We start from the raw sequence: 6,000 nt of genomic DNA on the forward strand, positions 1-6,000 counted from the left end.
TCATATCAGTGGTCATAGATGTCAGTTTATCTCATTATTGGTGATGTTAAGTTTGAACCCTTGGTTAAAACAGAGTCTGCCAAGTTTCTCCACTATAAAGTTAATTTTTTTCTTTTGTAATTAATAGGTAATTTGTGAGGATATTTTGAGATTATATAAATATCCTGTTCTTCATCAAACTTTTACCTACTAATTTTATAATTATTAGTGATTCTTTTTACAATCAGTTATTACTGTGATGATTACAAATGGTGATTTGTAACTCCCTCATTCCATCTACAACTTGAAATTTCCATCTCCTTTATTTTTTAATTTATTATAAGAATGGACTCATGGATTCTTATTTAATTAGTTATAAGCCATTGCTGTCATTATGTGTTTCATATTTTTAGAATTCTTATACCCGTACAACTTTTTAAAAAATCTACCAGATGGAGTTCAATATTTTTTTAAAATTTTTTATTTATTTATTTATTTATTTTTATTTATTTATTTATTTATGATAGTCACACACAGAGAGAGAGAGAGAGGCAGAGACACAGGCAGAGGGAGAAGCAGGCTCCATGCACCAGGAGCCCGACGTGGGATTCAATCCCAGGTCTCCAGGATCAGGCCCTGGGCCAAAGGCAAGCACTAAACCGCTGTGCCACCCAGGGATCCCTGGAGTTCAATATTTACGTGTGTGTGTGTGTGTCTGTTTGTCTTTAAACAGAAAATATATAGTCAAAGTACTCCTTGCAAACATTAGATTTTTTTTCTTCATTCAGTGTATTTTTATTCATTCAAAACACAGTTTGGTGTATTTCTTTCCTGTTAGTATTTAATTTACCTTTTTTCCCCGTGCAAGCTCATTGATTTTATTTTTTTAAAGAATTTATTTATTTATTTATTTATTTATTTATTTATTTATTTATTTATTTATTTGAGAGAGAGCATGAGTGGAGTGGGGGGAGGGGCAGAGGAAGGCGGGGAAGCAGCCTCCCCACTGAACAGGCTCAATCCCAGGACTCTGAGATCATGACCTGAGCTGAAGGCTTAGTGCTTCAGTAACTGAGCCACCCGGCTGCCCTGATTTTATTTTTTGAATATGTAAAACATTAACATGATTCTAAATTCAAACCTGGTTTATATTGAAGGAAATCTCAGACATTATATAGGAACTGTAATATAAAAAGCTATCATTTGCAACAGCAACAAAAAATATAAAGTACCTAGGAATAAATCTAACAGAAGATATGCAATGCCTTCACTTGGGAAATTATAAAATTTTATTGCAAGACATTAAAGAAAGCCTAAGTAAATGTAAAAACATACCATCACTATGAATAGGGAGTCTCAATATCAGAAAAAGATATATCAGTTTCTTTCAAATAACTTATAAATCCAATCCAGTTAAAATTCCAACAGCATTTTATTCAAATTAAAAAGCTGGTTTTCAAATTTAATAGTAAGAGCAAAAAGGTATGCACTACCAAGAGACTTTTGAAGAACAAGATAAAGGAAACTTGCCTCCTCTGAGCATTAGACTTACTATAAAAATAATATAAACAAATAAATGCAAAGCAAAGATAGACCAATAGATGTAAAGAGCTGAAAAAAAGTGGAGGGGCACCTGGGTGGCTCAGTGATTGAGCATTTGCCTCTGGCTCAGGTCGTGATCCTGGGGTCCTGGGATTGAGTCCTGCATCAGGCTCCCCATAGGGAGCCTGCTTCTCCCTCTGTCTCTGCCTCTCTGTGTCTCTCATGAATAAATAAATAAAATCTTAAAAAAAAAAAAAAGATGTAAAGAGCTGAGTGGAGGGATTTGGGTTAAAACAGTGGAGTAGTAGGACCCTCTATTTACCTCATCCCTAGGACATAATTAGACAAATATCAAATCATCTGAATACCCAGGAAATCAATCTGAGGAGTGAGAGAACAAATTGCACAACCAGGAGAAAAGAGGCCACACTGTGGAAGGTAGGAGATGCTGAGACATGATTTGGGGGAGAAAACAATCACTGTTGCTGCAGAGAGAAGGGTGTCCTGATCAGGGAGAGAGGGGAGAGTGACAAAGAGAGAACAGAGCTCAGGGCATTGCACAAGAAAAACACTTCCCCAAAACCACTGATGGGGAAAATGGAAGGGGCTGAGTATTGCAAGTTTTTACAAGCAGCAGAGCTCAAAGACTAAAGTTTTAGAAGTCTGCACATCGCTGGGTGGACCCTGGCAGATATATTGGTACTCCTGTGGAGAAGGATGGGAGAGGCCCAGGAGCGGATGCATGGTTTGAGGATCCCCGGAGTTGCACTGGGAAAAACAGTTCTTCTTGGAGTGCATTTGGGAGAGGTGGCACTGTCTCTCCAGGGGACAAAAGAGCGACAAAAGAGCGAGTGCCATTGAGCTGCCCCACTCATTAGCATATGAATAGAGATGCTAAGGGCAGCTAACCTGGACACCAGCTTTTTTGCTGCACTTTGCCACAAACTCCAAGCTCTGTGCATTCGTGTGACTGCCCTTCTAGGACAAATTGGCACCAGCTATAGTGCAGTGAGACTCTCCTCCAGAGAATCAGGGAGGGTCCATGCCTCCCTAGCTCTCTAAAATTTGTTTTTGTTTTTTTTTAAAGGTTTTATTTATTTGACAGAGAGAGGGAGAGAAAGCACAAGCAAGGGGAGCAGCAGGCAGAGGGAGAGGGAGAAGCAATCTCTCTGCACAGGGAGCCTGATGTGGGCTCAATCCCAGGATGCTGGGATCATGACCTGATCTGAAGGCAGATGCTAACCCCATGAGCCAGCCCAGTGCCCCAAATTTGGAATTTTGAAACCCAGCCAGTGGACCTGAGATAAAATGCAGGAGCACTGCTCTGTTGGGGGAGCAGATAGCTTAGACACAGACAGGGTGAAGGCAAGGATCTGAGGGAAGCCTGGGACACATGAGGGGAGATGGTTCACTCTTCTGTGAGGGCTTCCTGAACAGCAGGGGTATGAACTGCCTCCTTTCCCCACCCCATCAGCATAACACCCACAGTGAGGGCTTGAGCCAATTATACCAAGCTATGCCCCCTTAACTTGGGCAAGGGTGCCTGAGAGAGTAGCAGTGGGTCCTTCCCCCAGAAGACCAGCGTAAACCTGCGGGACTCACCAAGTCTACGAGCAGAGTGCTGCCAAACTTAAGCTCTAGGGGGAAATAGAATCTAGCCTCTTAACAAGCAAACCCAAGCACACCTAGTTAGAACTTGCCAACATTGGATAAGGTCCAAATACTCAACACTGCAGGCAAGGAGAAAGAAAATCCTAACTTACAAGGGAAGACAAATAAAGTTAGCGGCAGATCTCTCCACAGAAAGTTGGCAGGCCAGAAGACAGTAGCATGATATATTCAATGTGCTGACCGGCAAAAATAGGCAGCCAAAGATACTTTACCCAGCAAGGCTGTCATTCAGAATAAAAAGAGAGATAAAAGAGTTTCCCAGACAAACAAAAACTAAAGGAGTCTGTGACCACTAAACCATGCTCATGGATTAGAAGAACAAATATTGTGAAAATGTCTATGCTACCGAGAGCAATCTACACATTCAATGCAATCCCTATCAAAATACCATCAACATTTTCCACAGAAAATACAAAATACAATCCTAAAAATTATATGGAACCAGAAAAGATCCCGAATAGCCAAAGGAATGCTGAAAAAGAAAACCAAAGCTGGTGGCATCACAATGCTGGATTTCAAGTTGTCTTACAAAGCTGTGATCATCAAGACAACATGGTACTGGCACAAAAACAGACACCTAGATCAATGGAACAGAATAGAGAACCCAGAAATGGACCCTCAACTCTATGGTCAACTCATCTTCAACAAAGCAGGAAGGAATATCCAATGGAAAAAAAGTCTCTTCAACAAATGGTATTCGGAAAACTGGATAGCAATGTGCAGAGGAATGAAACTGGACCATTTTCTTATATTATACACAAAAATAAACTCAAAATGGAAGAAAGACCTAAATGTGAGACCGGAAACCATGGAAATCCTAGAGAACAGAGGCAGCAACATTTTTTACCTCAGCCTTAGCATACTTACTAGACATGTCTCTGGAGGCAAAGGAAACAAAATTGAAAATGAATGATTGGGACTTTATTAAGATAAAAAGCTTCTGCACAGTGAAGGAAAGAATCAATAAAACTAAAAGGCAACCAACAGGAGAAGATATTTGCAATGACGGAACTGATAAAAGGTTAGTATTGAAAATATATAAAGAACTTATCAAACTCAACACCCAAAAACCAAATAATCCAGTTAAGAAATGGGGAAAAGACATGAATAGACATTTTCCCAAAGAAGACATACAGATGGCTAACAGATACAAAAAAGATGCTCAACATCACTCATTATCAGGGAAAACAAATCAAAACCACAATGAGATACCACCTCACATCAGTTAGGGTGGCTAAAATTAATAACACAGAAAACAACAGATGTTGGTGAGGATGTGGAGAAAAGGGTGGGAATGTGAACTCTTACACTGTTGGTGGGAATGTGAACTGATGCAGCCACTCTGGAAGACTGCATGGAGGCTCCTCAAAGAGTTAAAAATAGAACTACCTTATGACTCAGGAATTTACCCAAAGGATACAAAAATACTAATTTAGAAGGGGCTCAAGCACCTTGATGTTTACAGCAGCATTATCAACAATAGTCAAATTACAGGGGCAGCTAGCTGGGTGGCTCAGTGGGTTAAGCATCAGCCTTCAACTCAGGTCATGATCCCAAGGTCCTGGGATCCAGCCCTGAGTAGGGCTCCCTGCTCAGCAGGTGGTCTGCTTCTCCCTCTCCTTCTGCCGCTCCTCCTGTTTGTGCTCTCTCTGTCAAATAAATAAATAAAAATCTTTAAAAAATAATTAAAAAACCCAAAAGTCAAATTATGGAAAGAGCCCAAATGTTCATCGACTGATGAATGGATAAAGAAGGTGTATATATACACAATGAAATACTATTCAGCCATCAAAAACAACAAAATCTTGCCATTTGCAGTGATGTGCATGGAGCCAGAGTGTATTACGCTAATTGAAATAACTCAGTCAGAGAAAGACAAATATTTATGATTTCATCCATATGTGGAACTTTAAAAACAAACAGATTAACATAGGGGAAGAGGCAAAAAAGAGAAGGAGGCAAACCATAAGAGACTTAACTATAGAGAACAAACTGAGGGTTGCTGGAGGGGAGGTGGGTGGGGAATGGGCTAAATGGGTGATGAGTATTAAGAAGGGCACTTGTGATGAGCGCTGGGTGTTATATGTAAGTGATGAATCACTAAATTCTACTCCTGAAACCAATATTATACTATAGATTAAGTAACTAGAATTTAAACAAAACCTTAAAAAAAAGAGCAGATTAGAGAGCTGAGACATGTGGAAGCTTGACACAACAGTATCATAAAAAGGTAGTGGGGAAACAATCTGATAACAAATATTGGAGAATAGTTTTTTTTTTTAATGGATAATAATAAAATTTGATACCTATTCCATACTACACACAAAAATGAGTTCCAGAGGAATAAATACCTAAATGTGAAAAGCAAAACTTTCTAATGATCTAAATAAAACATTGAGAGCATATTTATATATGTAGGCTAGGGAAGACTCTTTAAATAAGATATATATACACAAAAACACAGTCGTAAGGAGGTATTAAGTCTGACTGCAATGAAATTAAGGACTTCTCTATATCATAGGCCAAAAGACAAGCCACCAATTGGAGAGATGTATTTACACCATAGGTAACCACAAATACACCACAAATTTTTAAAATTAAAATTTTTTTCCAGTTTTATTGAGAAATAATTCACATACATGACTGTATAAGTTTAAGGTATATCGCATGATGGTTGAATTTACATATAGTGTGAGATAATTAACCACAATAGGTTTAGTTAACATCTATCATCTCATATAGATAAAATAAAAAGCAGTCTCCTTGCGTTGAGAACTCTTAAGATCTACTCTCTTAATAACTTTCCTA

Source organism: Canis lupus, chromosome 11 (assembly GCF_048164855.1).
Source record: "Canis lupus baileyi chromosome 11, mCanLup2.hap1, whole genome shotgun sequence".
Taxonomy (NCBI): domain Eukaryota; kingdom Metazoa; phylum Chordata; class Mammalia; order Carnivora; family Canidae; genus Canis; species Canis lupus.